The sequence below is a fragment of the Saccopteryx bilineata genome, chromosome 9 (assembly GCF_036850765.1).
Source record: "Saccopteryx bilineata isolate mSacBil1 chromosome 9, mSacBil1_pri_phased_curated, whole genome shotgun sequence".
In the NCBI taxonomy this organism is placed as follows: Eukaryota; Metazoa; Chordata; class Mammalia; order Chiroptera; family Emballonuridae; genus Saccopteryx; species Saccopteryx bilineata.
Window position 1 is genome coordinate 88,085,308 of NC_089498.1, and position 24,987 is coordinate 88,110,294.

Consider the following 24,987-nt stretch of genomic DNA (forward strand, 5'->3'; position numbering starts at 1 on the left):
CACCATTTATTAAAGAGGCTGTCTTTACTCCATTGTATGCTCTTACCTCCTTTGTCAAATATCAGTTGTTCAAAGAGCTGTGGGTTTATTTCTGAGTTCTCTGTTCTGTTTCATTGATCTATATGACTGTTCTTATGCCAGTATTAGGCTGTTTTGAGTACAATGGCCTTCTAGTATAACTTGATATCTGGAATTGTTATACCTCCCACTTTACTACTCCTTTTCAAAATTGCTGAGGCTATTCGTGTTCTCTTTTGGTTCCATATAAAGTTTTGGAATATGTGTCTATATCTTTGAAGTAAGTCATTGGTATTTCAATCAGTATTGCATTGAATTTATAAATTGCTTTGAGTAAATAGGCATTTTAATGATGTTTATTCTTCCTAACCTTGAGTATGGTATATGCTTCCACTTGTTTGTATCTTCCCTGATTTCTTTTATTAATATTTTTAATTTTCCGAGTACAAGTCTTTAATCTGACTGGTTAAATTTATTTCTTGTTACTTTATTTTTTTGGTTGCACTGGTGAAGGAGATTGCTTCCTTAATTTGTCTTTCTGACAGTTCATTGTTAGCATATAAAAATGCCTCTGAATTCTGAGTATTAATTTTATATCCTGCCACCTTCCTGAATTCATTTATCAGGTCTAGTAGTTTTTTCACTGAGACTTTAGGGTTTTCTATATACAGTATCATATCATCTGCAAATAATGATAGTTTCACTTTTTCTTTTCCAATTTGAATGCCTTTTATTTATTTTTCTTGTTTGATTGCTGTGGCTAGGACTTCCAGAACTATGTTCAATAAGAGTGGTGAAAAGGGGCACCCCTGTCTTGATCCTGATCTTAAGGGGATTGCTTTTAATTTTTGCCCAGTGAGATGATATTGGCTGTGGGTTTGTCATAGATGGCCTTTATCATGTTGATGTATGTTCCCTGTATTCTTACTTTGCTGAGAGTTTTGATCATGAATGGGTGCTGGATTTTACCAAATGCTTTTTCTGCATCTATTAAAATTATCATGTGGTTTTTCTCCTTCCTTAAATTTATGTGATGAATCACATTGATTGATTTGCAAATATTGTACCAGCCTTGTCTCCCCCGAATAAATCCGACTTAATCATGGTGTATGATTTTTTCCATATATTGCTGGATCTGGTTTGCTAATATTTCATTGAGGATTTTAGCATCTATATTCATCAGGGATATTGGCCTATAATTTTCTTTCTTTGTGTTGTCTTTGCCTGGTTTTGGAATCAGAATTATGCTCTCCTCATAAAAGGAGCTTAGAAGTGTTCCTTCCTCTTGAATTTTTTGAAATACCTTGAGAAGGATAGGAGTTAGTTCTTTGAATATTTGGTAGAATTCACTTGTGAAGCCATCAGGCCCAGGACTTTTCTTTTATGGGAGTTTTTTGATAACTGTTTTGATCTCATTTGTTGTAATTGGTCTGTTTAGGTTTTCTGATTCTTCCAGATTAATTTGGAAAGATTATATGTTTCAAGGAATTTGTCCTTTTCTTCTATGTTGTCTAGTTTTTTGGCGTATAGTTCTTCATAGTGTTTTCTTACAATATTTTGTATTTCTGTTATGTCAGTTGTTATTTTTTCATTCTCATTTCTAATTTTATTTATTTGAGTCCTCTCTCTTTTTTTCTTGGTGAGTCTGGTTAAAGGTTCATCAATCTTGTTTACCTTTTCAAAGAGCCAGCTCCTGGTTTCATTGATCTTCTGTATTGTTTCTTTACCCTCTATGTCATTTATTTCTGCTCTGACCTTTATTATTTCCTTCATTCTACTATCTCTGGGCTTTACTTCCTGTTTTTTTCTAGTTCGTTTAGATGCAGGGTCAAGTTGTTTATTTGAACTGTTCTAGCTTCTTGAGGTATGCCTGTAATGCTATGAACTTCCCTCTCAGGACTGCTTTTGCTGTGTCCCATAAATTTTGAGTTGATGTATGCTCGTTATAGTTTGTTTCTAGGATTTTTTAAATTTCTTCCTTGATCTCATTGTTAACCCATTCATTATTTAATAACATGCTATTTAGTTTCCAAGTGTTTGAGTATTTTTCAGTTTTTTTGTTGTGGTTGATTTCTAGTTTTATGCCATTGTGATCAGAGAAAGTGCTTGATATGATTTCAATCTTCTTAAATTTGTTGAGACCACTTTTGTGCCTTAACACGTGGTCTATCCTAGAGAATGTACCATGAGCACTTGAAAAGAATGTATATTCTGCTGCTTTAGGATGAAAGGTTCTGAAGATATCTATTAAATCGAGTTGATCTAGTATGTCCTTTAAGTCTGCTGTTTCTTTGTCAGTTTTCTTTCTTGAGAATCTATCTAGTGATGTTAGTGGGCTATTAAAATCCCCACTATTATAGTATTGCTGTTAATCTCACCCTTTAAATCCATCAAAGTCTGCTTTATATATTTAGGTGCTCTCATATTAGGTGTGTAGATATTTATAACGGTTATATTTTCCTGTTGGATTGCTCCCTTTATTGTTATGTAGTGACCTTTATGTCTTACTATAGTCTTTTTTTAAAGTCCATTTTGTCTGATATAAGTATTGCTACCCCAGCTTTTTTTTTCTTTCCATTTGCGTGAAATATATTTTTCCATCCTTTTATCTTCAGTCTATGTGCATTCTTTGTTTTAAGATGTGTCTCTTGTAGACAGCATATGTATGGGCCTTTTTTTCTTATCCATGCAGCTACCCTATGTCTTTTAATTGGATGATTTAATCCATTTACATTTAAAGTTCTTATTGATATGTAATTGTTTATTGCCATTTTATTTTTTTCCCCCATGTTCCCCCATTCACAGTACAGACCAGACAAAGAGCCAGGGCTGAGGTGTAGATGGCTGGGTTTACTCTGCCTCCTTTTTCTGTACAGTCAGTGTAAGAACACAGCCTGTGGTAAGCATTGGGAGGCCTTATTCATTAAAACTGTATTCCTCTTTTGCTATATTCTTTTTCTCTTTTGATCTGTTTACAACAGGTCCATTAGCATTTCTTGCAGCCTTGGTTTGGTTGTAGTGAATTCCTGGAGGGTTTTTTTTTTGTTTTTTGTTTTTGGGTTTTTTTTTTTTTGTCTCGAAAGCTTTTTATTTCTCCTTCAATTTTAAATGATAGCCTTGCTGGATAAAGTAGTCTTGGTTGTAGGCTGTTGTTCTGCATTACTTTGAATATTTTTTGCCATTCCTTCTGGCCTCAAGTATTTCTATTGAGAAGCCGAAGTCATTCTTATGGGGGCTCCTTTGTAGGTGATAGTCTTTTTTTTCTCTAGCAGCTTTTAATATTTTCACTTCATCACTTAGCTTTGTTATTCTAATTATGATATGTCTTGGTGTAGATTTCTTTGGGTTTCTCTTTAATGGAGTTCTCTGTGCTTCTTGAACTCATGAGATGTTTTCCTGTCTTAATTGAGGGAAATTTTCAGCTATGATATGTTTGAACAAAGTCTCTATCCCTTGTTCTTTCTCATCATCAGGCAGCCCTATGATGTGGATGTTAGGGTGTCACAGAGCTCTCTTAGAGTTTCCTCTGACTTTGAGTCTCTTTTCGTTTTTCTGCTCTGCTTCTGTGCCTTCATTTATCTTGTCCTTTAACTCACTGATTCAATTCTCAGCTTCATCCATCCTGCTTTTAATTCCTTCCATTGTGTTCTTCATTTCTGATATTGTATTTGTCATTTCTGACTGATTCTTTTTTATTATTTCAATGTCTTTTTATTTTTGCTATCTCTTTATTTAGGTGTTCATAATGACCATCTATTGTTTTTCTAATAGCTTTGAGCATTCTAAGAATCATTATTTTAAACTCTGCATCTGGTTTTTTGGTTATATCTGACTTTTGTAGGTCCTTTTCTGGGAATTTCTCTTGATTCATTTGTGTTGCATTTCTCTGACTTCTCACTTTGTCTGTGTAAAAGAAGCTTTTGGCCACTGGAGTCCACTGGGTGTGGCCTCTGTGTTACCTAGGTATGGTCTGTCTGCAGGCCCGCCAGCACCTCTGCTGTTGCTGCCTAGGGTGTTCGGGTATGGGCATTGCCAGTGCCTGCCCACTGGGGCTTTTGCTGTGGTTTCCAATTCTCCTTCATGGGAGTGGCAGTGATCATGTGCTTGGGTGTACAAGCCTCCTTGGCCTTGGCCTTTGCCCCACCCCCACATGTGGCATTTTGCTTGGCCCTGAAAGCAGGGGTGAGCACCTTTGCTCAGCTGGAGTCTCTGCCTGATTCCAGGCTTTCGCCCCGCCCTTGCAGGAGGAGCCTGCTCATTGGACGGCTGCAAGCCTTGGCTCCACAGGCTGGGTGGGACTGCGTGCCCATGCTCAGTAGCAGGACTCCGCCTGTTTTGGGCTTTTGGCTCTACTCTGTGGGAGGAGCTGGCTTTCATGTCAGGCCACAAGCCTGGTTTCCATGGGCGGGGCAAGGCTGTGCTACTGCACCCTTGCGCAGGCGCAGGTCTCCACCCCTTTCAGGGCTCCTGCCCTTCCCCCGCAGGCTGGATTGCAGGTGGTCTGCAGCTGGGCTTGACCACTTTTGCACATCCCCTCCTCCCCAGCCAAGCAAGACTGAGCTCACACCTGGGCCTCATTTGTGGCCAGCTGGCTTCTGCCCTTGTTGACAGAACTGTGCTTCCACATTCTGCTGCCGCCCACCCTCTGGTGAGCCCTCAGCCATGTGGGTGGGGGTGCTGCAGCTCAGACCCCAACACTCACTACTGTAGTCCCAAAAGCTCCCTCCTTCTATGAGACTCTGTTCTGAGTACCACAGGAGAGCTTTTTTGGCTGGTGTCCTGCTTCCCTTTGCTGGTATTGCTGTTTCTAGGGAAATACTCATTTAAGATTTGAGGACTGACTCATCCCTGGGGTTAGGGTGGCTGTCTCCCAAAATGTTTTTTTCTGTGCCTCCTAGATTACACTCTCTTCCTGCTACTCCGGACCTCTCCTCTCTCCCTGTTTCCCAGAGCCCCGGGTGAGTGGTTGTGAGAGAAGTTTTCAGCGTGGTCCCTTTAAGAAGAATCCTGGGTCTGAGAAATCAGTCTCTTTCTCACAAACAGTATTCTATCTTATTTCCAGTTAAATACTTTCCGTACGCCTCTTCTAGGCTCTGGGGCTGCAGGCTGGGGCTTTGTTCCTGGGACTCAGGACTCTCCCCTCTCTGCTAAACTCACTTCCCACCATGTGAGTCTCTCCTGGCTGCTGTTCACTCTGGGGAGCTGGGCAGCCCTCTCCGCATTTCTGCTTTTCCTACCAGTCTTGGTGTGGCTTCTTTAGTGTTCCTTGGTTGAAGAGTCCTCTTAGTTTAGTCCAAAGTTGGTTTTTCCAGATGAAGGTTCTTAAAATTAGTTTGTAATCCACTTTGGTTCTGGGAGGTGGAAGTTGGTACGTCTGCCTAGTCCATCACCTTCTTGTCTCTCTTATTATTTTTTCTTAATCTCATTGCTAATTTATTCATTTTTAGTAACAGTTTATTTATCTTCTATGTGTTTTTTTAAGTTTTTTTATGATAATTGATTTCTAGTTTCTTCATTTAAAAAAAAATTTATTTATTGAATTTAGAGAGAGGAGAGACAGAGAGAAGGGGAAAAGAGTAGGAAGTATCAATTTGTAGTAGGTGCTTTGTGTATGTGCCTTTACTGGGCAAGCCCAGGTTTTCAAACTGGAGACCTCAGCATCCCAGGTTGACACTTTATTCACTGTGCCACCTCAGGTCAGGTGATTTCTAGTTTCATACTTGTAATCAGAGAAGATGCTTGCCATGATTTCAGTCTTCTTAAACTTATTGAGATTTGTTTTGTTACCTAAAATGTGGCCTATCCTGGATTATGTTGCCTGTATACTTGAAAAGATTGCATTTTCTGTCCTTGGAGATGAAATACTTCAAAAGTATCAATCCATCTGGGCTAATGTGTCATTTAAGGCAGTGGTCCCCAACCTTTTTTGGGCCACGGACTGGTTTAATGTCAGAAAATATTTTCATGGACCAGCCTTTAGGGTGGGACATATAAATGCACAAAATAAAATTATGTGACTGGTGTAAAAACTGTGATATTTTTAAATATAATTGTTGAACTTATGAGACAAGCGTCAAGAGTGAGTCTTAGATGGATGTAACAGAGGAAATCTGGTCATTTTTAAAAAATAAAACATCGTTCAGACTTAAATATAAATAAAACAGAAATAATGTAAGTTTTCTATTCTTTCTCTGTGGACCGGTACCAAATGGCCCATGGACTGGTACCAGTCCGTGGCCCAGGGATTGAGGACCACTGGTTTAAGGTCATTGTTTCTGTGTTGATTTTCTGTCTGGAAAATCTATTCAGTAAAGTCAATGAAGTATTAAAGTCCCCTGCTATGACTGTATTACTGTTGATCTCTCTCTTTATGTCCATCAAGATTTGCATTAGGAGATGATGTCAGAGTAATGGTGCGGTAGGAAGCGATACCAATAAATCTCCCCCAAAACTCAACAAGATCTTCAACCAGAAACAGAAAAACCTATCCTTGGAGCCTCCAGATGTTTCGCAATACACCCAAAGGTATGGTCGAGCGAAAAATTGGCTAAATATATAATCAAACCCTGAAGGAAATAGGGAGTAAGAAATGCTCCGCCTTCCTCACTAACATAAACAGGGCAGCTTTCACTGGGAACTGAGAAGATAGAAACTGAGGCAGGCAAAGGGGGTGAATAGATCCCGGCCACAGCACAAACGGCCAAACCAGGCTGTGGCACAGAGATCCAGGCCGAGGAAAAACTGTTCCTGTGGCAACCCGGGCAATACAAGCTAACACTCGCGCCAAACCCAGACAAAGAAAGACAAGTGGGGCAGCCATTTTCCCCGATCTCCTGGTTGGCGTGCGCAGATAGTGGGCGAGAGATTCCTTCCAAAGCCCCGAGAGTGTGCGCCCGTGTTGTCCCACAAAGAAGCAGAGTCAGAGGCCTTTGTGTGGGCTGAAAGCGGAATCTCTGGGCCGCCCCAGCACCCTGGGAAAGCGGCGCATGAAGAGGGAGCGTGAACTAATTCCAACACTGGAACTTTTCCGTGCGGGAGGGGGATTCACTCAGAGGGTGAGGTGGCTGGCTTGATATCCTGGTCGGCGTGCACGGAGAGTGAGTGAGAGATTCCTCCCAACACCTCAGGAGTGGTCGCCCATGTTACCCCACAGAGGGGCAGAGTCAGGGGCCTCTGTGAGGGCTGAGAGCGGAATCTCCGGGCTGCCCCAGCGCCCTGGGAAAGCCGCACATGGGGACGGAGTGAAAGCCAATTCCAAAGCCGGAACTTTTCCATGTGGGTAGGGGTTTCACTCAGAGTGTGAGATTGCTGGCCCGGTATCCTGATCTGCGTGCGCAGATAGTGGGTGAGAGATTCCTCCGAGTGCCTTGGCAGTGCGTGTTATCCCACAGAGTGGCAGAGCCAGAGGTCTTTGAGTGGGCGGAAACCCCGCCTGATTATGCTAGCAGCTCTGACTGACTGAGCCTCTCCCAGAGCCCTGTGCTGAGTGGGAATAGAGTGGGGAGTCGCCAGCTCTTTGAGCCACTTACTATCCAGGCAGAGGCAGCAGCAACAACATAGCTGGATTATCAGGCTACTAATTGAGGAAGGAAAGACTAGGAGAAAGGATCCAGGAACACGGACTCTCTCACTGGCAAAGCCTATAAATGCTAATGAGCCTCGACTGCCAACGAGACTGAAGCACAATACATGACATCGCCATAGAGACTTATCAACTGCAAGCCTCTACCTGAGCATGCAAAAGGGGCAGAACCCGGGGTACAGAGTCACCGACCAGGAAGAGGGAGAGAAAAGAAAGAGCAAGAAGATAACCTCTCAAAATCAAGAATAATACGCAGACTTTATAGCCTATCCCATTTTCTTATATTTGTTCGTTTGTTTCTCTTATCTTCATTCTTGATATTTTTTATTCCTCCTCCAATTTGGTCATTTAACTCTCTGCCAGTCTTACTCTTTCCTCTCCTTGAACTACACTACCCATAAGTGTTAAATCTCCCATTATCTTTTCTTTCCTCTTCCTTTCTCTCTATGAGGGTTGCACTCCAAAACCCTTAACTCTCTCTCTCTCTCTCTCCTCTTTTTTCTTTTTTCTTCTTTTAGTACTTCCTTCTTTTTTTTTTCTCTCTCTCTCTTTCTTTTCTCCCTCTATATTAGTTTCTTCCTTTCTCCTTTACGTCTCCTTTCATTCAAACCTCAATAAAAAACAATACCTTATCTAGGACTCAAACTTATGTTTGTAGAATTTTGGGGAGTTTTTACTTCACCTTTTTAAACACACTAGCAGTGCTCTCATCCCTGGCTCTCCATTTTATCTAGTTCTTGTTCCACTACATATAATAGTAATTTTTTAATTTCTCTCCCTATTTTCCTGTTTCCCTCTCATTCCTCTCATCATAACTATTAGTCAACCAACACCTAAAAGCAAATCATTTTATTCTTGACCCAATTTTTTTATTTCCTTTTTGTGGGTCCATACACCCTTTATTTTCTTTCTTTTTCTTTTTTTTTTTTTGCCTCTTTATTACTTTTCCCCAATTCAGGCCCTCCATTACAGGCATTGTTTGTTCTATTTAGTACAATATATTTCACAGTTCACCACAAGATTTTCTCAAGAAAGAGGGGAGAGGACAGGAGAGAAAAAAAGGAGGGAGGGGAATGATTTTCTTTTTTTTTAAATTTATTTTATTTTTCTTTATTTCATTGTTAATTTTTTTAAAAGAACAACTCTTCAATTTTTTATTTTTTTAACTTTTTATTCTTTATTAAATCTCATTAATACTATCAACAAAACCACCCTCAGATGCCATTAAGAAAGAGAAAATCGAATATCATGGATACAAAAGAAAGAGAGGTAACACAGCTAGATGAGGAAAAATCTATGGAGAAAAAATTTAATATATTGGAAACCTTGGAGCTAAATGACAGAATTTAATATAGAAATCCTAAAAATTCTCCGAGATATACAAGAAAACACAGAAAGGCAATTTAGGGAGCTCAGAAAACAACTCAATAAACACAAAGCATATATTTCCAAGGAAATTGAAACTATAAAAACAAATCAAACAGAAATGAAAAACTCAATTCACAAGCTGAAAAACAAGGTAACAATCTTAGCTAATAGAACAGGCCAGATAGAAGAGAGGATTAGTGAAATAGAAGACAAGCAACTTGAGGCACAACAGAGAGAAGAAAAAAGAGACTCAAAAATTAAAAAAAAAATGAGATAGCCCTACAAGAATTATCTGACTCCATCAAAAAGAATAACATAAGAATAATAGGTATATCAGAGGGAGAAGAGAGAGAAAATGGAATGGAGAACATAAACAAATAATAGATGAGAACTTCCCAAGCCTGTGGAAAGAACTAAAGCCTCAAATTCAAGAAGCAAACAGAACTCCGAGTTTTCTTAACCCCAACAAACCTACTCCAAGGCATATCATAATGAAATTGACACAAACCAACAGCAAAGAAAAAATTCTCAAGGGAGCCAGGGAAAAGAAGAATACAACATATAAAGGAAGGCCCATTAGATTATCATCAGATTTCTCAGCAGAAACTCTACAAGCTAGAAGAGAGTGGACCCCAATATTTAAAGTCCTGAAAGAGAGGAACTTCCAGCCACGAATACTATATTCATCAAAGCTATCCTTTATATATGAAGGAGAAATAAAAACATTCACAGATACAGGAAAGATGAGGGAATTTATCATCAAAAAAACCCCACTCCAGAAATTACTAAAGGGGATTCTTCAATCAGATACAAAGAACAAAAAAAAAGCCACAAGTAAAAGCTCCAAGAAGAACACAATAAAACCAAATTTAAACTGTGACAACAACAAAAAGAAAAGGGGGGAGAGGATGGAGATTAACAGTAGCAAAGGGCGATGGAGTGCAAAAGTACTCGCAAAATAGTGTGCTACAATGAACAGGGTAGGAACCCTTTTCATTACTTAAAGGTAACCACCATTGAAAAAACCACCACAGAAGCACATGAGATAAAAAAGATAGCAACAGAGGAAAGATGTATGGAATACAACCAAATAAAAACAAAAGATAGAAAAACGAAAGAGAAGGATCAAACAAGACACAAAACTAACAGAAAGCAATATATAAAATGGCAATAGGGAACTCACAAGTGTCAGTAATTACAATAAATGTAAATGGATTAAACTCACCAATAAAAAGTCACAGAGTAGCAAAATGGATTAAAAAAGAAAATCCAACTGTATGCTGCCTCCAGGAAACTCATCTAAGTAACAAGGATAAAAACAAATTCAAAGTGAAAGGCTGGAAAACAATACTCCAAGCAAATAACATCCAAAAGAAAAGCAGGCATAACAATACTCATATCTGATAATGCTGACTACAAGACAGCAAAAGTACTCAGAGACAAAAATGGCCATCTCATAATGGCTAAGAGGACACTGACTAAAGAAGACATAACAATTCTTAATATATATGCACCAAACCAAGGAGCACCAAAATATATAAGACAGCTACTTATTGACCTTAAAACAAAAACTGACAAAAATACAATCATACTTGGAGACCTCAATACACCGCTGACGGCTCTAGATCGGTCATCCAAACAGAGAATCAACAAAGACATAGTGGCCTTAAACAAAACACTTGAGCACCTGGATATGATAGACATCTACAGGACATTTCATCCCAAAGTGACTGAGTATACATTTTTCTCCAGTGTACATGGATCATTCTCAAGAATTGACCATATGTTGGGCCACAAAAACAACATTAGCAAATTCAGAAAAATTGAAATAGTACCAAGCATATTTTCTGATCATAAAGCCTTGAAACTAGAATTCAACTGCAAAGAAGAGGGAAAAAAATCCCACAAAAATGTGGAAACTAAACAACATACTTTTAAAAAATGAATGGGTCAAAGAAGAAATAAATGCAGAGATCAAAAGATATATACAGACTAATGAAAATGACAATACGACATATCAGAATCTATGGGATGTAGCAAAAGCAGTGATAAGAGGGAAGTTCATATCACTTCAGGCATATATGAACAAACAAGAGAGAGCCCAAGTGAACCACTTAACTTCCCACCTTAAGGAACTAGAAAAAGAAGAACAAAGAGAACCCAAAACCAGCTGAAGAAAGGAGATAATAAAAATTAGAGCAGAAATGAATGAAATAGAGAACAGAAAAATTATAGAAAAAATTAATAGAATAAGAAGCTGGTTCTTTGAAAAGATCAACAAAATTGACAAACCCTTGGCAAGACTTACAAAGAAAAAAAGAGAAAGCTCATATAAGCAAAATCCAAAATGAAAGAGGAGAAATCACCACAGACAATGTAGATATACAAAGAATTATTGTAGAATACTATGAAAAACTTTATGCCACTAAATTCAACAACCTAGAAGAAATGGATAAATTCCTAGAACAACACAACCTTCCTAGACTGAGTCAAGAAGAAGCAGAAAGCCTAAACAGGCCTATTAGTAGAGAAGAAATAGAAAAAACCATTAAAAACCTCCCCAAAAATAAAAGTCCTGACGGCTATACCAGCGAATTTTATCAAACATTCAAAGAAGACTTGGTTCCTATTCTACTGAAAGTCTTCCAAAAAATTGAAGAAGCAATACTTCCAAACACATTTTATGAGGCCAACATAACCCTCATACCAAAACCAGGCAAGGACTGCACAAAAAAAGAAAACTACAGACCAATATCTCTAATGAATACAGATGCTAAAATACTAAACAAAATACTAGCAAGTCGAATACAACAACATATTAAAAAAATAATACATCATGATCAAGTGGGATTCATCCCAGAATCTCAAGGATGGTTCAACATACATAAAATGGTTCACATAATACACCATATCAACAAAACAAAGAACAAAAACCACATGATCTTATCAATAGACACAGAAAAGGCTTTCGATAAAATACAACACAATTTTATGTTTAAGACTCTCAACAAAATGGGTATAGAAGGAAAATATCTCAACATGATAAAGGCCATATATGATAAACCATCAGCTAACATCATATTAAATGGCACTAAACTGAAGACTTTCCCCCTTAAATCAGGAACAAGACAGGGTTGTCCACTCTCTCCACTCTTATTTAATGTGGTACTAGAAGTTCTAGCCAGAGCAATCAGACAAGACAAAGAAATAAAAGGCATCCATATCGGAAAAGAAGAAGTAAAGGTATCACTTTTTGCAGATGATATGATCCTATACATCAAAAATCCCATGGCCAACAGATATATGAAAAGATGCTCATCTTTAGCTATTAGAGAAATGCAAATCAAAATGGCAATGAGATACCACCTCACACCTGTTCGATTAGCTGTTATTAGCAAGTCAGGTAATAGCAAATGTTGGAGAGGCTGTGGAGAAAAAGGAACCCTCATCCACTGTTGGTGGGAATGTAAAGTAGTACAACCATTATGAAAGAAAGTATGGTGGTTCCTCAAAAAACGGAAAATAGAACTACCTTATGACCCAGCAATCCCTCTACTGGGTATATATCCCAAAAACTCAGAAACATTGATACGTAAAGACACATGCAGCCCCATGTTTATTGCAGCATTGTTCACAGTGGTAAGGATATGGGAATAACCAAAAAGCCCATCAATAGATGACTGGATAAAGAAGATGTGGCACATATACACTATGGAATACTACTGAGCCATAAGAATGATGACATCGGAACATTTACAGCAAAATGTTGGGATCTTGATATCATGATACGAAGTGAAATAAGTAAATCAGAAAAAAACAGGAACTGTATTATTCCATACGTAGGTGGGACATAATAGTGAAACTAAGAGACATTGATAAGAGTGTGGTGGTTATGGGGGGGAGGGGGGAATGGGAGAGGGATAGGGGGTGGGGAAGGGCACAAAGAAAAAAAGATAGAAGGTGACAGAGGACAATCTGACTTTGGGTGGTGGGTATGCAACATAATTGAACGACAAGATAACCTGGACTTGTTATCTTTGAATATATGTATCCTGATTTATTGATGTCACCCCATTAAAAAAATAAAATTATTAAAAAAAATTCCAAAGAATCCACAAAAAGACTACTAGAAACAATAAGCCAATACAGTAAGGTCGCAGGATACAAAATTAACATACAGAAGTCAATAGCCTTTCTATATGCCAATAATGAAACATTTGAGAACGAACTCAAAAGAACAATACCCTTCACGATTGCAAAAAAAAAAATAAAATACTTAGGAATAAACATAACAAAGAATGTAAAGGACTTATATAATGAAAACTATAAACCATTGTTAAGGAAAATCGAAAAAGATATAATGAGTTGGAAGAATATACCTTGTTCTTGGTTAGGAAGAATAAATATAATCAAGATGGCCATATTACCCAAAGCAATATACAAATTTAATGCAATCTCCATTAAAATTCCAATGACATTTTTTAAAGAAATGGAGCAAAAAATCATCAGATTTATATGGAACTATAAAAAACCCCGAATAGCCAAAGCAATCCTAAAAAAAAAAATGAAGCTGGATGACGTCAGAGTAATGGTGGAGTAGGAAGCGATACCGATAAATCTCCCCCAAAACTCAACAAGATCTTCAACCAGAAACAGAAAAACCTATACTTGGAGACTCCAGATGCTTCACAATACACCCGAAGATGACATTAAGGAAGAGAAAATCGAATATCATGGATACAAAAGAAAGAGAGGTAACACAGCTAGATGAGGAAAAATCTATGGAGAAAAAATTTAATATATTGGAAACCTTGGAGCTAAATGACAGAGAATTCAAGATAGAAATACTAAAAATCCTCCGAGATATACAAGAAAACACAGAAAGGCAATTTAGGGAGCTCAGAAAACAACTCAATGAACACAAAGAATATATGTCCAAAGAAATTGAAACTATAAAAACAAATCAAACAGAGATGAAAAACTCAATTCACGAGCTGAAAAACGAAGGAACAAGCTTAGCTAATAGAACAGGTCAGATAGAAGAGAGGATTAGTGAAATAGAAGACAAGCAACTTGAGGCACAACAGAGAGAAGAAGAAAGAGACTCAAAAATTAAAAAAAATGAGATAGCCCTATAAGAATTATCTGACTCCATCAAAAAGAATAACATAAGAATAATAGGTATATCAGAGGGAGAAGAGAGAGAAAATGGAATGGAGAACATACTCAAACAAATAATAGATGAGAACTTCCCAAGCCTGTGGAAAGAACTAAAGCCTCAAATTCAAGAAGCAAACAGAACTCCGAGTTTTCTTAACCCCAACAAACCTACTCCAAGGCATATCATAATGAAATTGACACAAACCAACAGCAAAGAAAAAATTCTCAAGGCAGCCAGGGAAAAGAAGAATACAGCATATAAAGGAAGGCCCATTAGATTATCATCAGATTTCTCAGCAGAAACTCTACAAGCTAGAATAGAGTGGACCCCAATATTTAAAGTCCTGAAAGAGAGAAACTTTCAGCCACGAATACTATACCCATCAAAGCTATCCTTCAAATATGAAGGAGAAATAAAAACAATCACAGATACAGAAAAGATGAGGGAATTTATCATCAGAAAACCCCCACTCCAGGAATTACTAAAGGGGGTTCTCCAATCAGATACAAAGAACAAAAAAAAAAACAGAGCCACAAGTAAAAGCTCCAAGAAGAACACAATAAAACCAAATTTAAACTGTGACAACAACAAAAAGAAAGAGGGGGAGAAGATGGAGATTAACAGTAGCAAAGGACGATGGAGTGCAAAAGTACTCACAAAATAGTGCGCTACAATGAACAGGGTACAGACCCTTTTCATTACTGAAAGGTAACCACCATTGAAAAAACCACCACAGAAGCACATGAGATAAAAAAGATAGCAACAGAGGAAAGATGTATGGAATACAACCAAATAAAAACAAAAGATAGAAAAACGAAAGAGAAGGATCAAACAAGACACAAAACTAACAGAAAGCAAGATATAAAATGGCAATAGGGAACTCACAAGTATCAATAATTACACTAAATGTAAACGGATTAAACTCACCAATAAAAAGGCACAGAGTAGCAGAATGGATTAAAAAAGAAAATCCAACTATATGCTGCCTACAGGAAACTCATCTAAGTAACAAGGATAAAAACAAATTCAAAGTGAAAGGCTGGAAAACAATACTCCAAGCAAATAACATCCAAAAAAAAGCAGGTGTAGCAATACTCATATCGGATAATGCTGACTACAAGACAGGAAAAGTGCTCAGAGATAAAAATGGCCATTTCATAATGGCTAAGGGGACACTGACTAAAGAAGACATAACAATTCTTAATATATATGCACCAAACCAAGGAGCACCAAAATATATAAGACAGCTACTTATTGACCTTAAAACAAAAACTGACAAAAATACAATCATACTTGGAGACCTCAATACACCGCTGACGGCTCTAGATCGGTCATCCAAACAGAGAATCAACAAAGACATAGTGGCCTTAAACAAAACACTAGAGCACCTGGATATGATAGACATCTACAGGACATTTCATCCCAAAGTGACTGAGTATACATTTTTCTCCAGTGTACATGGATCATTCTCAAGAATTGACCATATGTTGGGCCACAAAAACAACATCAGCAAATTCAGAAAAATTGAAGTTGTACCAAGCATATTTTCTGATCATAAAGCCTTGAAACTAGAATTCAACTGCAAAAAAGAGGAAAAAAATCCCACAAAAATGTGGAAACTAAACAACATACTTTTAAAAAATGAATGGGTCAAAGAAGAAATAAATGCAGAGATAAACAGATTTATACAGACTAATGAAAATGACAATACGACATATCAGAATCTATGGGATGCAGCAAAAGCAGTGATAAGAGGGAAGTTCATATCACTTCAGGCATATAGGAACAAACAAGAGAGAGCCCAAGTGAACCACTTAACTTCCCACCTTAAGGAACTAGAAAAAGAAGAACAAAGACAACCCAAAAGCAGCCAAAGAAAGGAGATAATAAAAATCAGAGCAGAAATAAATGAATTAGAGAACAGAAAAACTATAGAAAAAATTAATAGAACAAGGAGCTGGTTCTTTGAAAAGATCAACAAAATTGACAAACCCTTGGCAAGACTTACCAAGGAAAAAAGAGAAAGAACTCATATAAACAAAATCCAAAATGAAAGAGGAGAAATCATCACGGACACCATAGATATACAAAGAATTATTGTAGAATACTATGAAAAACTTTATGCCACTAAATTCAACAACCTAGAAGAAATGGATAAATTCCTAGAACAATACAACCTTCCTAGACTGAGTCAAGAAGAAGCAGAAAGCCTAAACAGACCTATCAGTAGAGAAGAAATAGAAAAAACCATTAAAAACCTCCCCAAAAATAAAAGTCCAGGCCCTGACGGCTATACCAGCGAATTTTATCAAACATTCAAAGAAGACTTGGTTCCTATTCTACTCAAAGTCTTCCAAAAAATTGAAGAAGAAGCAATACTTCCAAACACATTTTATGAGGCCAACATAACCCTCATACCAAAACCAGGCAAGGATGGCACAAAAAAAGAAAACTACAGACCAATATCTCTAATGAATACAGATGCTAAAATACTAAACAAAATACTAGCAAATCGAATACAACAACATATTAAAAAAATAATACATCATGATCAAGTGGGATTCATCCCAGAATCTCAAGGATGTTTCAACATATGTAAAACGGTTAACGTAATACACCATATCAACAAAACAAAGAACAAAAACCACATGATCTTATCAATAGATGCAGAAAAGGCTTTCGATAAAATACAACACAATTTTATGTTTAAGACTCTCAACAAAATGGGTATAGAAGGAAAATATCTCAACATGATAAAGGCCATATATGATAAACCATCAGCTAACATTATATTAAATGGCACTAAACTGAAAGCTTTCCCCCTTAAATCAGGAACAAGACAGGGTTGTCCACTCTCTCCACTCTTATTTAATGTGGTACTAGAGGTTCTCGCCACAGCAATCAGACAAGACAAAGAAATAAAAGACATCCATATCGGAAAAGAAGAAGTAAAGGTATCACTTTTTTGCAGATGATATGATCCTATACATCGAAAACCCCAAAGGATCCACAAAAAGACTACTAGAAACAATAAGCCAATACTGTAAGGTCGCAGGATACAAAATTAACATTCAGAAGTCAATAGCCTTTCTATATGCCAACAATGAAACAACTGAGAAGGAACTCAAAAGAATAATCCCCTTCATGATTGCAACAAAAAAAATAAAATACTTAGGAATAAACATAACAAAGAATGTAAAGGACTTATATAATGAAAACTATAAACCATTGTTAAGGGAAATTGAAAAAGATATAATGAGATGGAAGAATATACCTTGTTCTTGGCTAGGAAGAATAAATATAATCAAGATGGCTATATTACCCAAAGCAATATACAAATTTAATGCAATTCCCATCAAACTTCCAATGACGTTTTTTAAAGAAATAGAGCAAAAAATCATCAGATTTATATGGAACTATAAAAAACCCCGAATAGCCAAAGCAATCCTAAAGAAAAAGAATGAAGCTGGGGGCATTACAATACCTGACTTCAAACTCTATTATAGGGCCACGACAATCAAAACAGCATGGTATTGGCAGAAAAATAGACACTCAGACCAATGGAACAGAATAGAAAGTCCAGAAATAAAACCACATATATATAGTCAAATAATTTTTGATAAAGGGGCCAACAACACACAATGGAGAAAAGAAAGCCTCTTCAATAAATGGTGCTGGGAAAACTGGAAAGCCACATGCAAAAGAATGAAACTGGACTACAGTTTGTCCCCCTGTACTAAAATTAACTCAAAATGGATCAAAGATCTAAACATAAGACCTGAAACAATTAAGTACATAGAAGAAGACATAGGTACTCAACTCATGGACCGGGTTTTAAAGAGCATTTTATGAATTTGACTCCAATGGCAAGAGAAGTGAAGGCAAAAATTAATGAATGGGACTACATCAGACTAAGAAGTTTTTGCTCAGCAAGAGAAGCTGATAACAAAATAAACAGAAAGCCAACTAAATGGGAAATGATATTTTCAAACAACAGCTCAGATAAGGGCCTAATATCCATAATATACAAAGAACTCATAAAACTCAACAACAAACAAACAAACAAACAATCTAATTAAAAAAATGGGAAGAGGACATGAACAGACACTTCTCCCAGGAAGAAATACAAATGGCCAACAGATATATAAAAAGATGCTCATCTTCTTTAGTTATTAGAGAAATGCAAATCAAAACTGCAATGAGATATCACCTCACACCTGTTAGATTAGCTATTATTAACAAGACAGGTAATAGGAAATGTTGGAGAGGCTGTGGAGAAAAAGGAACCCTCATACACTGTTGGTGGGAATGTAAAGTAGTACAACCATTATGGAAGAAAGTATGGTGGTTCCTCAAAAAACTGAAAATAGAACTACCTTATGACCCAGCAATCCCTCTACTGGGTATATACCCCAAAACTCAGAAACATTGATATGTAAAGACACATGCAGCCCCATGTTCATTGCAGCATTGTTCACAGTGGCCAGGACATGGAAACAACCAAAAAACCCATCAATAGATGACTGGATAAAGAAGATGTGGCACATATACACTATGGAATACTACTCAGCCATAAGAAATGATGACATCGGATCATTTACAGCAAAATGGTGGGATCTTGATAACATTATACGAAGTGAAATAAGTAAATCAGAAAAAACCAAGAACTGCATTATTCCATACATAGGTGGGCCATAAAAGTGAAACTAAGGGACATTGATAAGAGTATGGTGGTTACGGGGGGAGGGAAAGGGGGAGGGGTGGGGGCACAATGAAAACTAGATAGAAGGTGACAGAGGACAATCTGACTTTGAGTGATGGGTATGCAACATAAGTGAACGACAAGATAACCTGGAGTTGTTATATTTGAATATATGTATCCTGGTTTATTGATGTCGCCCCATTAAAAATAAAAAAAGATTTTAACAATAAAAGAAAAAAAATTTGCATTGTATGTTAAGTGCTCCTATGATGGGTGCATAAGCATTTACAAGGGTTATATCTTCTTTTTGTATTGCTCCCTTTAGCATTATGTTTATATTCAGTTGTTTCTTTTTTTTAATTATTTTTATTTTTATTTATTCATTTTAGAGAGAAGGAGGTAGAGACAGAGAGAGAGAGAAAGGGGGGAGGAGCAGAAAGCATCAAATTCCATATATGCCTTGACCAGACAAGTGCAGGGTTTTGAACCGGCAACTCAGTGTTCCCAGGTCGATGCTTTATCCACTGCACCACCAGAGGTCAGGCACTCAGTTGTTTCTTATTACAACCCTTGTTTTTTTTTTATTTTTTATTTTTATTTTTTTAAAATAAATTTTTATTAATGGTAATAGGATGACATTAATAAATCAGGGTACATATATTCAAACAACCCTTGTTTTAAAGTTTATTTTGTCTGAGATAAGTATTGCTACCCAGCTTATTTTTTTCTTTTCATTTGCATGAAATATCTTTTTTCATCCTTTTACTTTTCATCTGTTTATGTTTTGATCTTAAGTGAGTCTCTTGTAGACAGCATATGTATGGGTCTTGTTTTTTTATTCAGCTACCCTGTGTATTTTGATTGGAGCACTTAACCATTTACATTTAAAGTGATTACTTATATATACAAATTCATTTCCATTTTACTATTTATATTTATGTTCATTTCCTCCCACCCCACCCCCTTCTTATTAAAGAAGTCCCTTTAACTTTCTTGTAATACTAGTTGGTGGTGATGAACTTTAGCTTTTTCTTGTCTGGGAAGCTCTCTATCTCACTTTCAAATTTTATTTATTCATTTTAGAGAGGAGGGAGGGAGGGAGGGAGGGAGGGAGGGAGAGAGAGAGAGAGAGAGAGAGAGAGAGAGAGAGAGAAAGGGGGAAGGAGCAGGAAGCATCAACTCCTATATATGCCTTGACCAGACAAGTGCAGGATTTTGAACCGGCAACCTCAGTGTTCCCAGGTCAACGCTTTATCCACTGTGCCACCAGAGGTCAGGCTCACTTTCAAATTTTAAGTGGTGTTTTTGCTGCATAGAGTAGTCTTGGTTGTAGGTCCTTGCTTTTCATCATTTTGAATATTTTGTGCCAATACATTCTGGCCTAAAAGTTGCTGTAGAGAAATCAGCTCATAGTCTTAGGGAAGTGCTCTTGTAAGTAACTATTTTAATTTATTTTACTCTTTGCTTGTTTTAAAATTCCCCATTTTTAAACTTTGCCATTTAAATTATGATGTGTCTTTGTGTGGGCCTCTTTGGGTTCATCTTATTTGGGACTTTTGGTGGTATTGGTCAAATAACTTTGTAAAATATGATTTTTATGTTTGCTAGCTTATAGTTTGCATTGAGAGCTGGGCAGTGCCAGGTATATGTGGTCTGTGAAATTGAAAATTATCTTCCTACATGGGAAGGGCTACTGTTTTGCTAATGTTTGCTGGCGAAGAGGTTTTCATGCCAGAAAGTTTTGAAAAGAGAAAGAGAAGATGATTGAAGAGAAAGAAGCCATGTTTTTCAGGGAGAGCAGAGAGAATGTAGAGTGCTTAAAAAGAAAAGCCAGTTTGTGCAGAGAGGAGAAGGTGTGCAGATGGGGAACCAGAGCTGAGGGGCTTTGTGAACTCTGCCAGGACTGGTGGTGCCTTTGATTCTAGGAGAAATCAGAAAAAATTCTCCTCATTTTGGAACTGGAGAATGTGTCAGTGGCTTTGGGAGCCCTGTGTGTTTGCTTGTCGGCTGGTGCAAGACTTTAATAAAGGAATGGCCCACCATTTCTTGGCTGCACTGTTTCTTTATTGTCTGTCTGAATTCAGTGAGAACCTGCATGTGAATGGCCATGAAGGCAGTGGCCCCTGGTCTTTTAGGTGCTTCCTCAACTTGTGTGTCATTTCCCTTCATCAGATTAGGGAAGTTTTTAGTCATTATTTCTTCAAATAAATTCTCAATCCCTTGCTGTCTCTCTTCTCCTTCTGGTACCCCTATGATGGGAATGTTGTTTTACTTAATGTTGTAACAAATGTTCCTTAAATTGTCCTAAGCTTTTAATTATTTTTGCTGCTTTGATTAGGTGTTTTCTGCTTCCTTGTTTTTCAAATCACTGCTTTAGTCCTCTGTTTCATCTATCCTGCTATTGATTCTTTCTAGTGTATTCTCCATTTCAGATAGTGTATTCTTTATTTCTGGCTGGTTCTTTTCTATGATTTCTGTGTCCTTTTTTATACTCACTATGTCTTTGTTGGGGTTCTCCTTGAGTTCCTCGTTTTCCCCCTAACTTCTTTGAGCATCTTTGTAACCATTATTTTGAACTCTCTATCTGTTTGTTTTTCTCAATTTCATTTAGTTCTTTTTCTGGAGATTTCTCCTTTCTTTCATTAAGGGCATGTTTCTTTGTCTTCCCATTTAGGCTACCTCTTTATATTTGTTTCTAGTTTTATTTGTATTAGGTACATGCACTATATCTCCTAGTCTTGTTAGGATGGCCTTATGTTGTATGTGTCCTATGGGGCTCAATGGCATAGTCACCCTGATCACCAGAATTGGGTGCTCTAGGGGTATCCCTTGTTTGGTTTATGTGTCACCTCCTTTTGTGGTTGAGGCTTGATTTTTTTCTGGCAGGTCCATGGATAGGTTGACTCTCATTCTTGCTGGTTGTGAGGATTGGCCATGACCACAGTGTACAAGCTGCTGTGCAGTGACTAACACCACAAATTTAAATTCACCTCAGCAGGGACTGGTTCCTGATGAGATCTCCTTTTGGATTTGTCACTTGTAGAGCTAATTGGGTAGTGCTATGCTGTTGTCTGGATCCACCCCCTTGGTGTATTAGTTCTGGGATCTTTTGAGATGGACTGCAATGCAGGTCAGTGTCAGATACTGCCTGTGACCAGCTTGGGGCTATCTGTTAGGAGATACAAAGCAATCCATGTTTGGTAGCTGCCTCTTCTGTGCCTGGGTGTACCTGGGAGGTGCCAATCTGTGAACTGAGGCAGCTGCCAATAGTGCTGGGGAAAAGGCCCAAGGCACCCTGAGACTTGCCACCATCCACCAGCTGACCATTAGTCTCAGCCACTGAAAGAGGCATAGGCAGTATGTGAGTTGTATGAGCCAGGTTCTCAGGGAGTCACCATGTTGGGGCATGGTATTGAGTGGGTTAATACAGTTTCAAACTGGGATCCAGTGCTATGTCTGAGATAACTTAGCAAAAGTCTCAGGATACACTGAGATGGTGGCCACCAGCCTGGCTTTTACAGTGTGGCCTGGTCTCAAGAAGGAATCTGGTGGAGCTAGCAGGGCTCACCAGGCTAAAACTGATTAAGATTTGGCCATGGAGAGGGAGAGCTTAACATGGGAAACATGGCACCTGCCAGCTATGCAGAAAGATGTCTTTTCCCCTGAAGCCACACAATTTAGTTTCTTCCTGTGTTTCTCTGACAATTCCGCCCCCACCTTTCTTGCTTGACCAAAATTTCTTGAGAACTTTTCAAGAAAGACTGCAACATGGTCCCAGGCTGTCTGCCACTGATAGGGCCCCTGGCCCTTTGTAAACTGGCCAGTCTGGGACCCCAGGTAATCATCAGGGCAGAGGTAGTGTAGCTTATCAGGCTAATGCCATGTGGCTGGGAAGTGCTTACCCCAGGAAAAAAGGTGATGGTGTAGGAAGACTCAACACAGGAACATTGGAGACTATATCTGAGCCCTCAATCTGAAGCCACATAATTCAGCTTCTCCTATATTACTCTGTAACCTTCTGTCCCTGCAAGCTGCTATTTTCTTCAACAGAGCCCAGGGTGAGTACTCATGAGTGAGAGTTTGTGTGCTGTACCTTGAAGGGGATAGCTGCATTTCCAGCATTGTTCTGTTTTACTTGTGTGAATGGAACCCCTCTGATTTTCACAGCCAGATATTATGTGGGTTCTTCTTCCCAACACTGGTACTCTGGGTTAGGAAGTCTATCTTGGGCTGAGGCTCCTTACTTCTAAGGGGGAACTCCTGCAGTTGAAGTATTCCTCCAGATTCTCAACCACCACATGTGGATAGGACAACTGACTGTCTCACATCCCCTCCCTTCTACCCACCTCAATATGGCTTCTACTGTATATTCTTGGTTATATGACTTCTGTTTATCTAGTCTTCAATTGTTATCCAGGATGACTGTTTTATAATTTAATGGTAATTTTGATGTGGTTTTGGAGGAGGTTAATAAAGCTTCTACCTACTACACCATCTTGGATCTTCTCTTCATGTTGAACTTTTCTTATTTCTTGAAGTAAGCCTGTATTACTATGAACTTTCCTCTTATAACTGATTTTGTTGCATTCCAAAGATTTTGGAAAGTTACATTTCTGTTTTCATTTTCCTCAAGGTATTTTTTAATTTCCTTTTTGATTTCTTCACTGCTCCACCCTTGGGTTGCTTAGTAGCATGTATTTTAGTCTCTATGTGTTTGTGTGGTTTCTTTTCTTTCAGTTTTCTTTTTGTAATTAACTTCTAGTTTCACATTGTTGTGGTTGGAAAATATGCTTCATATGACTTCAACCATCTTATATTTATTGAGGCTTGTTTGGTGGCCTAATACATGTTCTATCCTGAAAAATGTTTTATGTGTACTTGAAAAGGGTATGTATTCTGCAGTTTTTGGATAAAATGTTCTGTATATGTCTATTAAATAGATCTCATCTAATGTACTTTTTAAGGGAAATGTTTTGCATAGATTTTCTGTTTGGATGATCTATCACTGATGTAAGTGGGGTATTAAAGTTCCTTTTTATTCTAGTAATACTGTCAATTTTCCCCTTCGTGTCTGTTAATATTTGCTTTATGAATTTAGGTTCTCCTATGTTGGGTATGTAAAGTTATATTCTCCTCTTGGATTGATCACTTTATCACTGTATAATTTCAGACTGTCTATTTTTACAGTCTTTGTTTTAAAATCTATTTTTTCTGGCTGGCTGGAGCCACATAGCTCACAGGGTGTGCCCCACAGTGCACAGTAGCACACCTCATGGCCTGCTGTTCTTTGTTCCCTGGAGCTCACTGTACAGTCTGTGAGACAAGAGCTATCAGGAACCAGGAGTAAGCCATTTCCATGCCTCGTTGAATCTTTGGATTCTGTATAACCAGAAAAAAAGATATTCAATTTGAATAAATTGGACAATTTAAGATGTGAATGCTTACCATATCCTATCAGAATTCTCCTGGAGGTAGCCATTCAGAACTGTGATCAATTTGGGGGTAAGAAAAATGACATTGAAACTATTCTAAATTGCAATGTCATATAGCATGTGAACATAGAAGTTCCATTTATGCCTGTCTGCATCATCCTGTAGGACTTTACAGGTGTGCCAGCTGTGATTGACTTTGCTGCAATGTCTGACACTGTGAAAAACTTAGAAAAAATCAGAGAAAATAAAACCTGTCTGTCCTGCTAATATTGTAATTGATTATTTCATCAGGTGGATTTCTACAAAAGAGCAATTACAGAAGAATAAAAAAAATGGAATTTGAGGTAACTAAAGAACAATTTAAAAATTTTAAATGGGGTTCTTAGGCTTTTTGTAACATGTAAATTATTCTCTTGGATCAAGAATTATCCACCAGGTAAATCTGGCAAGAGTGGTATTTGCCCAGGATGGATATTATTACCCAGACAGCCTTGTGGGCATGGATTTATACAGTACATGCTTGATGGTTTGAGAATTCTCAGGTAGGGTATGAGTGGTATCCAACTAGAAGCTGTCATGCAAAGTTACCCAATGAGCATTGTGCTTCCTAATATGATTGACTATTCTTTTTTATTCTTCTATAATTGCCCTTTTGTAGAAATCCATCTGATGAAATAATCAATTACAAGATTAGCAGGACAGACAGGTTTTATTTTCTCTGATT

The 24,987-nt window shown here is 37.8% G+C and overlaps 1 non-coding gene and 1 pseudogene across 1 annotated transcript; one reads left to right on the forward strand and one right to left on the reverse strand.

The window, feature by feature from the left end:
- The window catches only part of LOC136313665 (cytoplasmic aconitate hydratase-like), a 48,628-nt pseudogene that overhangs the window by 21,405 nt on the left and 2,236 nt on the right, over positions 1 to 24,987 (forward strand).
- LOC136313814 (small nucleolar RNA SNORA51) lies at positions 2,804 to 2,934 on the reverse strand. The gene has a single exon (XR_010727242.1). It is a non-coding gene; the product is annotated as a small nucleolar RNA SNORA51 (small nucleolar RNA).